A 17,377-nucleotide genomic window follows, 5' to 3' on the forward strand; every position below is an offset into this window, starting at 1 on the left:
GCATAGCACTAATCATCATTTAGACACAACACCAACATTATGGCCAGTTAGTCCACACAGCCACAGAAAAGATTATAGACTGTGTCAATGACAAGCAAGACGCTTTTCAATCTCGTGCTGCTGCAAACAGAGGTTCCCACCTGCTTCAGTCACCCTGGTGCCCAAGAAGAATAGAGTGAGCTGTCTCAATGACTACTATCGCCCAGTAGCATTAATATCTACTGCGATGAAACGCTTTGAGAGGTTGGTCATGTCAGAATTAACATGGACCTTACTAAAGGACTGGACCCATTGCAATTCGCCTATCATCAAAATCGGTCCACAGCTGATGCAATCTTATTGGCTCTCCATTCAGCCTTGGATCACCTGGACAACAGCAATATGTACATCAAGCAGCTATTCATTGATTACAGCTCAGCTTTCAACATCATCATACCCTCGGTACTGGTCAGCAAGCTTCAAATGCTCAGCCTCTGTCCCTCTCTGCAATTGGATCCTTAACTTGCTCATCAGAAGACCAGAATCAGTGAGGATCAGTAAAAACACTTCCTCTTACCTGAGAATTAACACAGGCATACTTCAAGGATGTGGGCTTAGCCCATTGCTCTACTCTCTCTAAACCCATGAGTGTGTGGCTAGGCATGACCCAAATGCCACCTACAAATTTGCCGATGAAACCAGTCATCTGCAGAATTACAGACGGCAATGAGGAAATGTACAGGAGTGAGATAGATCAGCTCCTTGAGTGGTATCATAAAAACAACCTTATACTCAACATTAACAAAACCAAAGAGCAGTTTGTGGACTTCATGAGGGGGAAATCAGGAGGAAAAACTCATCCTTATTCATGGTGTCAGTAGTGGAGAGGGTAAGAACTTCAAATTCCTGAGTGTCAACATTTCTGAAGATCTTTTCTGGGGACATTCATGCATTCATGAAGAAAGCTCACCAGTGGCTACATTTCATAAAGCTTTTGGGGAGATTTTCTATGTCAACAAAGATTCTTGCAAATTTCTACTGGTGTACTGTGGAGAGCATTGAGTCTCCTTGCATCACTGGTATGGAGGTGCCAATGCATAGGACAGTAAAAGTCTACAGAGGGTTGTACACTTGGACAGTGCCATCATAGGCATTGGTCTTCACTCCATTAAGGACATCTTTAAGAGGCAGTGCTCAAGAAAGTCTCACCATGTGAGCCATGCCTTTTTCTCACTACTATCATCAGGAAGGAGGTACAGGAGCCTGAAGATGCACACCCAACATTACAAAACCAGCTTCTTCCACTTAGCTATCAGATTTCTGACTGGACAATAAATCTGTAGACACTACCTCACTTTCTCTCTTTTTGCACCAATTTTTTTATTTTAAAATCTTGTATTTATGGAATTGTAATTTTTTTTTTGCAAATGTTCCCCTGTAATGCTCAGTACTGCTGCCGCAAAACAACAAATTTTGTGACACATATTCTGAATCTGATCTGATGAAGTGAATTGATGGAAAGATTTTACTGACCAAAGCAGGTGGTTCCCCACCTTCATGCACATTTTCAAACACATCTGTATCTCCACGCAAGTGTTTCCTTTGATGCTCTTTGAGGCCATATCACTTGGTATACCTCAAATCAGTGACTGGATTTTTGACATGCATCTCCTAGACCTTCAGAGTGAAGTCTCATCCAATAGATTTCAGATCTTGATTGGATGAGTTCCAGTAAATGCTTAGGTCTTGTGTGTAATTGGAGATTGATCTAATCCAATTGCATCTAATCCAAAAGCCATGTCACTACCTGAAGGACCATCTAATTACCTCCACTCACCCTGTCCTATATTGCAAAGATTTTCTTTGCAAGTGTTCAACCATTTCTTCATTTTTAAAAGCAGTGAATTCCAGATTATGACAACTCACTTCATTTTGTTCCTCTCCCTTCTTTCCTTTTGCCGAACACTTCAGAACTGCCTCAGAACTTAAATTCTGAGGAAGCTGGACATTTAAATGACACCAGGAAAACTCAGCTGTTCAGGCTGGTTTATTGGACAGAATAGTAGTCCTGGATTCCGGGTTACAAATTAAAAATTTCCTCTTAGAACATGGCAACCAGAAATGAGATTATGTAATTTCACCAAGTTTACAAAATTTAATTTCAATGAATCACAGTTCTTTTTTTTTGGTCCTGTTGACATATATAGTTCTTCATCTAGGTGGTATCATTTTATTCCAGCTCACTCAGACTTCAGATTTGTTGTCATAGTACATGCATGACATCAGATACATCCCTGAGATTCCTTCTTCCTGTGGTTACGGCAGGATTACCACTCGAGCAAAAAAATAAACAGTTCACAGCGTAATCATGTAAACAAATAAAAGAACTGTAAACAGATAATGAATGTAAACAAATTGACTGTGCAATAAAGAACAAAAGAAAATTTATAAAGTGTACAAGTAAGAGTCCTTTAATGAGTCCCTGATTGAGTTTGTCTTTGAGGAGTCTGTTAGTGGAGGGGGAGCGGCTGTTCTTGAACCTGGGGACACTTATGCTTCTTTTCTGACTCAGTTTACCTGTGGTGAAACTCTCATCCATGCTTTTGTTCTCAGTGGCTGACTATCAACATAACTTCTTGACCTGCCTTTGGATCATTACACCAATAATTTTAAGGCCACACAGATTCTTTAGTCCGTATTCAAATTTGGATCAATTTCAGTTTGTTCATAGCTATCTACAGTGGCAATATCTTGACTTTAAAACTCTCTGTGGTACAGTCTATAAAAAAAATTACAATAACCTCCACAGTACAGGAAGACTTAAACAAAATTAATGTTTCATAATTATTTATTTTTCTGAAGGCAAAATAATTAAAAAGTTAGAATTCCAGCTGAATATGTAATTTGCGAAGACTTTGAGGCACCAGTTTGAAGTAAATGTTTTAATCACATCCCCAAGGCAAATTTTACTTGGGACTGAGCCACATCAAATTGATGATCGTGAAACTGACTGAGATGGATTTAGAAGAGAGAACACCACTTATAATCAAACAGGAAATGTCTCTGAATAACATATTCCTTGTAATAATATTTCCTCAGGATCAAAGATATATGTCCATTTGTAATATTTAATAATATTTTCTATTACTGTAAAGCCAACCTACAATATTTAAAGCAACTGGAGAATGAGCAAAACAGATTTAATTCTTCAGATCACTAACATTTTTACCAGAACTGGGTCATCCACCTGAAAATTAATTTAATGCATTTACATTTTAAATATAGACGTTCAGGGCCGACAAATCAGTGCCCTATCAAATACACAATTTAACCTATTGCCACATTATGGAGATTGGGAGGAAACTGCAGCACTTGGAGGAAACTACACAGACATGGGAGAATGTATAGATTTCTGACAGACAGCATCGGATTAAAACCCAGCTCATTGCCGCTGTAGCAACTTTGCACAACTGGCAAATGTTTACATATTAGATTTAGTGCATTGGCTTATTTGGTTAGAGATTGCACATTCAGTTAAATACAACATTTTATCTGCCGTCTGACATTGTAACATTTATGCAATATCTTTATAGCAAGAAAGGTGGGAAAGCTTTTCGCCTGACTGCTTCTACAGGTTAACAAGAAGGCAGATCCCCACAAATTGTATGAAAGATGGATTTACATCAACACTTTAAAGGAAGCAAAGAGCGGATCATCAAAGCACTTGAAAAAAACTGGAATGAATCAAGTTAAGCATGTGCAAGAACCTAGATCTGAGGAAAACTGGGGGTAAGTTATCAGGAAAAGAATAGATTAGCTCAAAGTGGTATAAAAATGGAATTGAAACAGAGAATTTGTATCAAATAATGCTTTCTGTTCTCTCCAATCAAAGACTTATTCCACCTTAGTAGTGAATATAAATGATGAAAATTCAGGCTATAAATACAGTTCTTTAAAAAAATCTATTTTCTTAGTTCAAACAATCAAATTATTTACATCTGATACACCTGCAATTAACTATGCATCTTCCCTTTTCATTTGGAAGAAGTACAATGCTTTGTTTTTTTCAGATATAATCTGGAAATGCAATATTTATTTCTGGAGGATAATGTTTTCTTTCATCAGTAAGAAGAGGTGGCAAGTGATTATCTCACAGCTCACCAAAAATTACAATTTGTCGCATAGTCATGGGATGACGGTGATATATATTCAGGATGAATGAAGAGAAAAATACTCAAGAGGAATGCTGTAGATGGGAGTTATTTTAATTTAGAAGATAAATAAGCTTCCTTGCATAAATTCTATTGCAAACTGTGCATTCTCATTCAGGCTTGGATCAGACTTGATGGTTCTGGAGTTGACAATTCACTGTGGAATCTTTCTCTCCCATCCCACAACACTCAAATTTCCTGGAGGATTAGAATAATATATAATGCTAAGAGTTTATGCAGCCTGTATAGATGCATCAAATGTATTACTTGGTGGAGCCACACAGGTACACAAGATACAGCAACAGTGCAAATTAAGTTACCACACCATGCACCATAAGACAAAAGGATAATAAACTTAAAAGGAGAGATAAATTGCAGTTAATCTAAAAAAAAGAGATGTTGGAATAGACCTTCTTGTTGACCTGGGGTAGTTAGTAAAGGTTATGGTAGTGTGGGTCTGGTAGCTGTTGGAAAAATAACTTCTTGAACCTTGAGATGTTATACTTGAAGACCTGCACCATCTGCCTGAGGGGAGCAGTGAGATGAGGTTGCAACCACGGATATGGAAATTCTCTGTGATGTTAGCTGTCTTCTTGAGGCATCAGCTCAGTGGATGTTTTCATGGTTGGAGGAGAGTGCCTGTGATGGACTTGGCTAGGCTTGATACTTTCTGCAGCTTTCTGCATTCCTGGGCACTCAAGTTTCCAAACCAGACTGGAATGGAAAATAAATGGGGATTTCCACATTGTGGAATAACTGAGAGATAAAGAAGTAAATAGATAGTTAGATTGGTAGGTAGGTAGATAGATAATAAAGAAAAATGGGAATGTATGAATTAAATAAATAAACAAGCAAGTTAAAGTAAATTGTTTAATTAGAGTTTTTATTTGAATTTTTTTATTATTGACAAGTAAACAAAATCTTTTGAAAATTATATTTCATATTTTTTAATTATTTGTATTTGTTCATTCTCTGAAGCCATTTTAATTATTTTAAAACTGAAGGTAAGATTTGGGTTCCAGTGCATTTTCCAGGGGTGAGGGAATCAATGACATGCTACCTGTGGTGCGCTATCGAACAGAAGCAAACACACAAAGCATGAAGTCTGTTCTACAGGCTTTATTCAACATAAACTTGCACAGGGCTGGCTGTGAGAAATGCTGTTGCAAGCTCTGAGACTGTCTTCGAAGGGCCGGCTCTGACTTATATCCCGGAGGGTGATTGACAGCCAACCGGATGAAGTTTGGTCCATTCAGGTCGGCTGATTGACAGCCAGTCAGGTGTTGTCTTGTCCCCATGTTCTTCTGCAGGTACAGAGGTCACCTCCTGCAGTAGGCCGGTGGTGTACCACCACATTTACCCACTTCTTTAAAATTGTCCCGGGGGTGGTGGGGGGGTACGGAGGTTGCAGTCCATGGTCTACTCAGAGCTCCAAAACATCTACACATTATTTACAGGTTGAGACGGTCCGGCAGCTGGCGGTGTCTCTGCGACCATTACAGGGCTGGCTCCTGGTCACTGGCTGGTGACAGTATGCGGGGGCTGCGGGCAGGGGCCGGAGCGGCTGGCGTGGTGCAGCGTGGAGGGGTAGCTGGGGTGGGGCCAGGGTTGAGGTGTATATGTCGCAGTGGATGGGTGGGGGGGGGGGCCAGGTTCATCCCCCATGGTTGTAGTGAGTCATCAGTGCCAAAGGAGGTCTTGAGTGTCCCATAGCTGTCTGGGGTCAGGGGGAGGTGTGTGAGGCCAGCATGGTCCTGGGCTGGAGGGTGCTGTGCTGTGGTAGGTGCTCCTGCTGGCACCAGGTCCCTGGTTGATATGGTGTCCTCCCTGCCATTGCTGAACCTAACGTAGGCGTAGTTGTGGTTCGAGTGTAGGAGGAACACCTGCTAGACCAGGGGTTCGGCATCATGTGCCCGCACGAATCTATACAGGAGTACCGGTCTTGGGGATGTGAGCTATGCTGGGAGAGATGTTCCTGTCACCAATTTTCTGGGGAACGAAAACAGGCGTTCGTGAGGGCTCAGTGGTAGCCATGCACAGAAGTGACCGAATGGCATGGAGCATCTTGGGAAGGGCATCCTGCCAGTATTCTACGGACCACCCCTTTGACTTAAGGGGCAGGAGCATTGCCTTCCAGATCACTCCATTTTCGCACTTCACTTGTCCATTACCTCTCGGGTTGTAACTAGTTGTGCGACTAGTCACGATGCTCCTTGCTGTCAGGTACTGGCGTAGTTCCTCACTCATGAAGCTAGACCCCCAGTCACTGTAGATAAATGCGAGGTAGCCGAACATGGTGAAGATCTGTGTCAGTGCCCTGATGATGGTGGCCATGGAGGTGTCTGGGCAAGGGATAGCGATAGAGAAGCGAGAGTACTCATCTATGACCATGAGGAAATAGACATTCTGATTTGTGCAAGGCAGGGGCCCCTTGAAGTCCATGCTGAGGTGCTCAAATGGTTGAGTGGCCTTTACGACATGAACCTGGGGTGGGTGGAAGAAGCAAGGTTTGCATACTGCACAGACCTGGCATGCCTCAGTCATGGTCCTTAAGTCCCTGACGGTGTTCGGGAGGTTCAAGGACTTGATGAAATGGTATAAGCGGATGATGCCCGGGTGGCAGAGGGACTCATGCAGTGCCTGAGCTGGTCATCGTGAAGCGAAGCGCTGGACTGCCAGAGGGCATCGCGGGAGTCGTTAAACTTCTCCGGACAATACTGGATGTCGTAGCTGTACATTGCCAGCTCAACTCTCCAGTGCAAGATCTTATCACTCTTGATCTTGCCCCTGTGGGTGGTGTTGAACATGAACGCCACGGTCCGCTGGTTGGTGAGGAGGGTGAACCTCCTGCCGGACAGGTACTGGTGCCAGTGATGGACCGCTACCACAATTGCCTGAGCCTCCTTTTCAATGGCAGCTCGGAACCGTGGAGGGTCCTGAGAAAGAAGGAGACTGGGCACCCCCCTTGGTTGTGGGTAGTGGCGAGGGCTACATCAGTGGCATCGCTCTCCACCTGAAAAGGGAAGTCTTTGTCCATGGCATGCATCGTGGCATCTGTGATATCCTGCCTGACATGCATGAAAGTTGCATGTGCCTTGGGTGGGAGAGGAAAAGTTGTGGCCTGGGCCAGTGGGCAGACCTTGTCTGAGAAGCAGGGGACCCATTGTGAGAAGTAAGAGAATAATCCAAGGAGGACTTTGAGCGTGGTGGGGGGTGGGGCAGCTCCATTAATGGGTGCATTTGTTCTAGATCTGGGCCGATGACACCATGTGCCATGATGTACCCCGGGATAGCAAAGTGGGTGGTGCTGAACATGCACATCTCTTTGTTATAAGTGAGGTTCAGCTACTGGCTGTCCGGAGAAATTTCTGCAGGTTGGCATCGTGGTCCTGCTGGTCGTGGCCACAGATGGTGACATTATCCAGGTAGCTTGTGCTGATCTACCATATGATCCATCTCCCGTAGGAAGATGGAGACTCCATTCGTAACCCAAAATGGAACTCGGCGGAACTGGTACAGACGCCCATCCGGCTCGAAGGTGGTATAAGGCTTGACCTGCGGGTGGATGGGTAGTTGGTGAAAGGCCAGTTTCAGGTCAATCGTGGAGAAGATTCAATAGCGGGCTATCTCGTTGACCATGTTGGCTATCCTCGGTAAGAGGTAGGCATCCAGCTGGGTGTACTGGTTGATGGTCTGGCTGTAATCCATGATCATCCTCGGCTTGCTGCCCCCTTTGACCACTAGGACTTGGGTTCTCCATGGGCTGTTGCTAGGCTCTATGGTATCTTGCGCCAAAAACTGCCGCACCTCTGCCCTGATGAAGTCTCTGTCCGCGGCGCAATAGCACCTATTTCTGGCAGCTATTGGCTTGCAGTCTGGCTTGAGGTGTGAGAAGAGTGTGGGAGGGGTGATGAGCAGAGTGGAGAGGCCACAGGTTGGCAGAGGCTGGTTGGATGGCGCGCCGTGGAATGTAATTGGGGGTAGGGGCCTCCCGAAGGCGAGGTTGACGCGCTGCAGGTGGCATTGGAATTCTAAGCCTAGGAGGACTGGGTGCAGAGTTTGGACATGACCAGGAGCCTGAACCTGGTGTATGTCTAACCCCCACCCACCCCCCCCACAGTCAGATCAGCCGAGCAGCACCCGAGTATATTGATAGTCCAGTCCTGGGCGGTGAAGGCGATAGAGAAGGTGGTGGGGTGGATTTTGAGCTTTAGGGAGTGGGTCACGCTCAGTTGAATGAAACTCTTGATGTTACCACTATTGATTAGGCACTTTGTTACCTGCCCATTTGACATCCATTATGGAGCGGCCGATTGGTGAGTGTTGACCGGTGGTGCTCTCCGTAGTTGTGAGGTGCAGTGTGCAGCAGTTAGCGGTGTCCAGAGGCATGGGGTGTGTCGTTAGGGTGGCCTGGTCAGTGCTCATGTTGACCACCTCATCATCATTGTCGGTCCCATCTTCGTTGTAGGCCTGGGAGAGCCTGTGTGGCTGTGGTGCCCACGCTTGACAGGTCCAAGATGGCAGTGCTGTGTGAGAGGGTGAGGCATGGCTGGCCTTCTTCCCCAGCTGCACTAGTTGCGCTGGGGGAAGTTACATCATGCCGCCAGCTGTTGGCGAGGGTGACATAATCACAGGCGACGGAAGCGACGTCATTCCATAGATCAGAAGTACTGTCATTGTAGTCTTCAGGAGGCAAGAGCGAGGGCTGGTCCGGGTGCATGACATGCACATGACAATCGCTGCAGGTGAGGCTGGAAATTGGATCGCCAGGGTTAGGGAGGGCGGAAGTGGCTGCAGAGTCAATGGCATTGTGAGGGAGGGAGGGCATGTCGTAGAGGGCCACTGATCTACCAGCGGGCTTTCAAAGGCATACTTTGGAGAAGTGGCCTTTCTTGCCACATCTCAAAGAGTACTGGTGTTTGGCTGGGCAGTTTTGGCACGATCGACAATCAGACCCACACCAGGACCCACTGTACTTACAAAGGAGCTGGCTGCCCTCAGCAGCAATGTTTTCATCCGCAGTCTGGTCTAGGGCCACAGCAGCTGACTGTGCTGACCACGCGGAGGCCTGAGGAAGCCTGGAGTCAAAGACTTTGGTGTGCAGGGCTGCCGCCTCCAGGGTTCGGACTATCTCCACTGTTTTGGCCAGGGAATAGGTATTGTCCTCTAGCAGCTTCTGCCTGACGACTCTCGCGCATAGTCCTCAGACATAGGTGTCTCTGATCAGTCTCTCGACCTCCCTCTCATTTACCTTGGGTTCAGCCAGACAAGGTTGGGCTGATGCAGTGTCCCAGGTAGGACTTGGCCATCTCCCGGGCAGCTGGGCATGGATACTTAGGAGTTTCCTTGCAAAGACCACATTCATGGGAGGTTTATTCATGGTCTCGAGGGTGTTCATTGCTTCTGAGTACCCGGTGCAATCTTTCAGTGCCTGGAAGGCTCGGGGACCCAGCTTCGATTGGAGTAAAACGAGCCTGTTTTGGTCGGAGTCCAGGATCTCGTCGGCATGTCCCTTGATGATTGCTTTGACCGTGTGCTTCCAGATCTCGAAGCGTGTTTGTTCTTCCGGGTGGTCGGGTGGGGCTTGGACAATTCAGGTCGGCTAATTGACAGCCGGCCAGGTATTGTCTTGTCCCTGTTCTCTTCTGTAGGTACAGAGGTTGCCCAGGTGAGATGAGTTGATCTCACTGTGGCCTTGCAACTTAACAGTCTTAAAATGACTTCCATCCCTGGGTGATAAATTGATGCGATCACTTTGTATTGTAATTTTGAGTTTCTCAGGGAAGCACTGATTGAAAAAGAGCAAGGCAACTTGGAAAGCAACCTCTTGATCTTTCATGTTCTTTATGCCTTGCAAACCGATTCATAACATAAATCAACATCTTTTTGTCAAACAAACCAGAATGCAACAAGTTCTAGTTCTTTATGAATATATCAGAGTTTTAAAAAGGAACATTCAGATGTTCTCATTCACATTTGCCACATCAGTTTCATGCCTGATGCGTAATACATAGAACACTACAGCACAGTACAGGCCATTTGGCCCTCAATGTTGTGCCAACCCATATATTTCTTTAAAAAGAAGTACTAAAACCCCACCCTACCCCATAAACATCTATTTTTATTTCATCCAAATGCCTGTCGAAGATTCTTTTAAATTCCCCTAATGTTTCACCTTCAACCACCATCCCTGGCAAGGCATTCAAGGCACCCACAATTCTCTGTGTAAAAAAAAACTTACCTTTGATGTCTCCCCTTCTTTGGACATATGTTCTATTATGCTTCCTATTCCTGCCCTGAAAAACAGGTGCTGGCTGTCCACCCTATCTACACCTCTCATAATCTTGTATACATTTATCAAGTCTCTTCTCATCTCCAAAGAGAAAAGCCCCATCTCTGCTAACTTTCCTCATAAGACTTGTTTTCCAGTCCAGGCAACATCCTGGTCAATCTCCTCTGCACCCTCTCCATAGCTTCCACATCCTTCCCATAATGAGATGGCTAGACTGAAGACATCCTCTAAGTGTGGTCTTACCAGAGATTTGTAGAGTTACAACATGATGTCTCAACTCCTGAACTCAATTCCCCTATTAATGAAGCCCAGGTTCCCATTGGCCTTCTTAACTATCCAATCAACCTGTGTGGCAACCTTGAGAGATGTATGGATATGAACCCAAAGGTCCCTCTGTTCATCCACACTCTTCAGTAACCAACCATTAACCCTGTACTCAGCCTTCTGGTTTGTCCTTCTAAAATGCATCACCTCATACGTATCCAGATTGAACTCCATCTGCTACTTTTCTGCTCAATTCTGCCTGTTTATATCCTCTTGTAAACTTCGACAACCTTCAGCTCCATCCACAACTCCTCCAAACTTCGTGTCATCCGCAAACTTAGTGACCCATCCTCCCCCTCTTCATTTAGGTCATTTATAAAGATGACAAAGAGCAGGCCACCCAGGACAGATCCTTGCAACACAACAGTAGTCACTGACCTCCAGGCAGAATACTTTCCTTCCACTACTCTCTGTTTTCTTCATGCAAGCTATTTTTTTATCTACACAGTCAAGGTTCCACTGATCCCATTCCTCATGACTTTCTGGATGAGTCTGTCATGGGGAACCTTGTCAAGAGTCTTCCTAAAGTCCATGTAGACCACATCAACCACTCTACCCTCATTAATTTCTTTTGTTACCTCCTCAAAAAACTCAATTAGGCTTGTGAGGCACGACCTTCCCTTCACAAAGCCATGCTGACGATCCTTGAGTAGACTGTACTTCTCCAAATGCTCATAGATCCTATCCTTAAGAATACTCATTGTGAAATGTGCTCCCAAATCTAAATGTGTGCTGTGTCAACAACCACTTGCATTATGTTTCCGGTGAACCAAGGTGTTTCATCTGCAGTGTGTTATGCCAGCATTTACCAGGACATAGCAAATTTTTCCCATTCACTTTCAACATTTTCACAGCCATTGCAAAGTACCTCCTTAAAATTTGATCCTTCAGCCACTTCCAATCTGTTAATAGATCATTTTTATAGATGTCAATGATTTAATTGCTTCCAATTAAATTGCTTGAGAGGGGATTTGATAGAAGTATTTAAGATTATGAAAGGGATAGACAGAGTGGATGTGGATAGACTATTTCCGTTAAGAGGAGGAAAGATTAAAACAAGAGGACATGAGTTAAGAATTAAGGGGCAGAGGTTTAGAGGTAACATAAGGGGGAACTTCTTTACTCAGAGAGTGGTAGCCGTGTGGAATGAGCTTCCGGGAGAAATAGTGGCGGCGGAGTCAATTGTATTATTTAAGAAAAGGTTGGACAGGTCTATGGATGAGAAGAAGATGGAGGGTTATGGGCATTGTGCAGGGAGGTGGGACTAGAAAGGGGTGTTTGGTTCGGTGCGGACTAGAAGGGCCTAATGGCCTGTTTCCGTGCTGTAATTGTTGTTATGTTATGTTAAATGACTGTCGTATGCAGGTTAAATTCAACAGAAGTGAAGACAAGTCAGAGGAGTGGGGAGGCCAGTAAGTGACACATCAACAGGCCTGCACACAATGCCAGCTTTGTGCTGCATGTTAATTAGAACAATTCCCACATTTGAGTTAATGATGGTGTATGTTGAATGAATGCTTCAGGTCCTTGGCCAACATCAGTTAAAGTCAATCTTTGTTTCTCAAAAGGCGAAGGAAAGGGTGGTTGGCGTTATTACGGGTTGTAACACTTAACCTGATTGGTTAACAGGAGAGATGCTGTTGAATGTGTTTTCGACTGATGTCTGTTGTTGGGGAGAAGCCCAGATATTCCTGTATCTACAGGGTACCAAAAGTCTCCTCAGACATGCTTCCAGAAGGCAAGAAATCAGACAGCTCTGGAGAACAATGCCAAAAATCATGTGTCAGGTTTTTGGATGTGCTGTGAAAAAATCTCAATGACTTCACAGGTGTAGCCAAGGTCAGTGAAAGCATCTTAACTTTCAACATCCCAGCCAACACTGCTCTGTGGACCATAATACACAAGCCATCCACCAACAAGCTCTCAGACACAGCTGTTTTTTGATGTTGCTAGAAGTCTCACATCCTCATCTGAGTTTTCACACAGTCAGTTATTCCAGCATGACAAGAACACCACCAGACTGATTGCTGGGCTCTAGCTGGTTTACTTACCTCTCACTTGTGTGGTAAGATGACTCACAATAGGAAGCAACAGACTCTAACCAGAGAGATGCAGGAACACTTGAATTGCCTAATGCCTCGGAGGCGATCCTGATAACATTGCTGTGTCAGGGCTGAAACGAGAAAAATTTACAATGTCATCATATCTAATCTTCCTTGTCATATTCCAGTTTCCTCTCAAACCGCAAATGACCCCTATTTGAGAGAGTGTGTGTATGTGTTGATTTTACTTTCAGAGTTCCTCTAGTACTTCAATCCCGTGCCCCACTCCCATGCTCACATCTGCCCATGGCCTCATACTATCCCTCCAAGACCACTGTAAATTGGAGGAACAACACTTGATTTTCCATTTGGACATTCTCCAACTGGATGGCATTAAGATCGACTTCTCCTGTTTCTGCTTGCCCCCTTCCCTCACCAATCTGATCGGGTGCCAGCCTTTATTTTTCACACCTTGATGAAGGGCTCAAGCCTGAAATGTTATGTTACTTTATCTTTGCTAAAGAACACTGTTGGACCAGCTGAGTTTCTCCAGCATTTTTTTAATGAGTTCCTCTAGTACCCAAGAACAGTTACTGAAAAGGTCAGTTCCATACCTGATATATTGTATAGTTATTTTGAGCTATCAATGTTGATATTTCTTAATTATCAAAGATGACATATATATTTCTCTTGCTCCAATTAAAAAAGTCAGGCCTTATGTGCCCTAGGGCAAGTTCAGATGAACTATTAGATTAAAATTTGGCCTATCATTAGTCTTTATGCAATGAGCCAATCTCATTAACAATCAGACATGAACATCTCAAATCTCTTCTTTACTGAAATGTTGCACTTTATGATCTGTGAAATCCACATTGAATGTGGTCATTGCTGGAACTAAAAATGGCTTTTGGTCCTATCACAGACAGGTTCAATTAACTCTAATCCTTACTTTAAGGAATGCCTCGCAAGAGGGAGTAAAGATTTGCTTGGTTTTCTTGCATTTAGCTGTCATATTATCTCTCAAAGATAGTGCATTAAAACAATATTAGTTGAGAATTTGCTGTGAGAATGATAGGCAGTTTAATGATCCTTGCTGTTAGTGGTATGTAGATAACCTTGCAATTTCTGGCGAGGAAGTGATGGTCTTCAAATTGCAAGTTGACACAAATTGTGGAATGATTTCCACCTCGTCACCATTAGCCTTCTGAAATTAAAAGTTTGGCTTCAACCTCCATGTGAGTTTCAAGATATTGCTGTGGTTGTACGGTTACAAAAAAGTTAAACAACTGCAAAAGGTTCTTTTAATGAGGAGGATTTCCATTCATTCCCTGTAGCCCAGAAAGTGTAATTGAGACAATAATTTACAGATTGCTGGAGTTTCAAGAAAATCAACTTTTAAAGGCATTCTCTTTTCATTTTTGCAGATTTAATTCTCTTTTTCTAAATGTATTTTGCTTTTCTTTTCTTTACTGTATTTTTCTGTTTCCTGATTAAACTCCAATTCAGTTTCTATATTATAATCCTTAAATCTTGCTGGTTGAGGAGATGAATAATCATTCACTCAGATCGCAGACAAGCAACTGCAACTGCCAAGCTCTTATTAGCTCACACTTCCATCAGGATGCAGTATAAACACATTGTGAGGTGAAGGATGAGAAAAGCAATCTCTGAACAGGGTTTGACTTGACTGGCATCCACTCATGAAAACATGGGCTGTTTGTTGTCGCTGTTCAATTCATTCTGGTCAGCAAATCTCACAAATCCAAGGATTATGTCTGTCTGGCAAACTCAATCACCTATCAATTTGCTGTTCCAGCAAAGTGAGAAACATTTTTCCAGAGGAGTAAGCAACATTATACTGTTACATTTATAATGAAGACCATGCCAGCATTTTATTGGCTTTTATTTGGCAACCCTGCTTCTGTTATTTCCAGATTTGACTATACCAATGCTGTCTACACTTGCCTTCTTTACACCTTTTGTGATTTCTGCTGCCCAGATATCAAAAGCTGCTGTCCTATTTACCGTCCTTGTTACCATCCTTATATCAAAGCTGCTGTCCTATTTATCATTCTCCTGCTTGTCCAACTTTGCATTTTAACTCTTACAATCCCCCTACACATTTTCAGGCTCCACTGCCTCGTCTGACTCAAAATGAACAACTTTCTCCTCTTCTAAAAAAACCCAGATACATTTGTTCATCTAAGTCTGACGTCTTGATTATCCCTGATTTCCATCACTCTATCTTTGGTGGCCATGCCTGCAGCTAGCCAGGTTCGAAGTTCTTGTATTTACTCCTTGAAACTTTCCATCTCTCTCCCCCTCTTAATATCATGAACACTTTTAAAAACTACCTACTTTGTATGAAGACACTGCTGTGAAATATTCTGTTATTTTGCAACACAAATGCAGTTGTTGTTTCTGATATGCAGTGTGGTGGTGAAAATGTTTGACTGATGAATTTGAAAAGATTGACTTCAGGGATCAATTTTCTGCTTGAAGTCCAGGAATGGAGTTTAAACCCACAGAGACTAAAGTGAAAACTACTGAGACACGGCTGATGAGTGTTAACCAATGAGAGGAATGGGTATCAGAGAGAGGAGATATGTCTCAGTATTAACCAAGGTTAACTTATTGCATCAAATTGTTCAATGGGTGGCCTACTATCTGTCAAATGGAGTACAAGGCAGAACAAATGTGAAATTTTCCATTTTGCCCATCTGTTCCTGCTTACCACCCTTGAGCAGTGGTATTCAGCTTCAACTCTACTCCCCCCACCTGGCTTCACCTATCTATCATCCTTCATTCCTCTTTGCTGTTCCTATCCTAAATAGATTATTTCACCCCTCCCCTCTTCTCATTAATGATATCATCCATCTCCACTCTTCCTCCTGATGCAGCATCTGGAGCCGGAACCTCAACAATTCCTTCCATCCTCCGCCCAGCAGATGCTGCTCAACCCACTGAGTTCCTAGATCAGTTTGGTTTTTTGGAATATTTTATTTTAACTATAAGCAACCATGATTACACCAATTTACACCAATAATATAATAATATAAATACATCCTTAAATTTAACATGGCTATATTATATATATAAAAACAAAAAACCCCTCTATCCATCCCTAACCCCTAAAATAATACATCCACCTCTCCCATCTCTAACCCTACTTCCCCAATTAACCCCAAAAAAGAAAGAAAAAGAATAAAAAGGAGAAAACCAAAATAAAAATTAATACATTGTGGAATAAGGGAACCCCACTACATCCAGATCAAAGTCTTCAAATTTTCCAATTGAAATATTGAGCTCCAAACCTTCCCAAAAATATAGTATTTATATCTCAAATTAGACATTATCTTTCCCAACAGAATACAGAACCTTAATTCTGAATGCTATCTCTGTTAATTTCCATCTGATCTTTCCACATTCTTGCTATACATATCTTCGCCACTGCTCATGCCAGTTTCAAAAAAGCTATTTGAAATTTATCCAATTTATATAATTAATTCCACTTACATCACCAATTTTTAAAAAAATGAATCTAATGAAAGCTTTATTTTCACAATATTCTATAAACAATCCTTAACACAAAACCAAAAGGGTTTAACGTTATCACAAGAACATAGTGAATGTAAAAACGTAACTTTCTGTCTATTACATCAAAAGCACAAATCAAAAATAATCAAATAATATATTTTTATATGCTCTGGAGTTAAATATAATTGATGTATAAAATTATAATTTACAAGTCTATACCAGACATTTATAATTTTTGTCATACTATCATTACAAATAGTTTTCCAATAATCTCTATCCAAATCAACTCCCAAATCTTTCTCCCATTTTAGTCTTGATTTATGCATCATTTTTAGTCATTTTCTGTTGCAGTAATTTATACATTTCAGATATAAATCTTTTCTTCCCTCCATCATGAACTATCATTTCAAATTTCGATTCTATTGGAAGAAACAAATTCTTTCCAAAGGAATCAAATAACATCGGTTTAATTTGATAATTAAAGTCTGAATTGGTACTTGATATCTTTCTTTTATTCTTTCAAGTGAATGAAATTGGCTTAATTCATAGCAATTATTTACTACCTTAATTCCTTTCTGATCTGAAATCTTAAGAAGATAATTATTAACCATAAAAGGAAAAAGTTTATTCTGATACAAAGGAGTATATCTAGATATTTTAACTTGAGTACCAATTTCATTATTTATCCCATCCCAAACATCAATCAAATTAGATAAAATTGGCAGTAGAGACTATTCTTTTTATTGTTTTTAGACACAAAACATATTCATCTATATATATATTTAAAGTCTCTGCACAGCTACAAGCTAGAGTTCGAAAGGCTGAATACCAAGCGAGAGCTTTATCAGATCATTCACCTTTAATTTTGAAAATTACATTGGAGGAAGAACAAAATATAGGTTATAGTTGGAAATTTGACACAAAATTATTATAAATATTTTTGTGATTTTATGAGACAACAGATAATTTTTTTTCTAGAAACTAATAGAAAT

The 17,377-nt window shown here is 42.2% G+C and overlaps 1 long non-coding RNA gene across 3 annotated transcripts in view; it reads right to left on the minus strand.

Moving 5' to 3' along the window:
- LOC138737600 (uncharacterized) overlaps positions 1-17,377 on the minus strand; it is a 288,792-nt gene that overhangs the window by 193,377 nt on the left and 78,038 nt on the right. For all 3 annotated transcript variants that reach the window (XR_011341053.1, XR_011341051.1, XR_011341052.1), the window contains exon 2: positions 12,858-12,979. This is a non-coding gene — a long non-coding RNA (uncharacterized lncRNA). The remainder of the gene's footprint in view (positions 1-12,857; positions 12,980-17,377) is intronic.

Source organism: Narcine bancroftii, chromosome 6, assembly GCF_036971445.1.
Source record: "Narcine bancroftii isolate sNarBan1 chromosome 6, sNarBan1.hap1, whole genome shotgun sequence".
NCBI classification, from domain to species: domain Eukaryota; kingdom Metazoa; phylum Chordata; class Chondrichthyes; order Torpediniformes; family Narcinidae; genus Narcine; species Narcine bancroftii.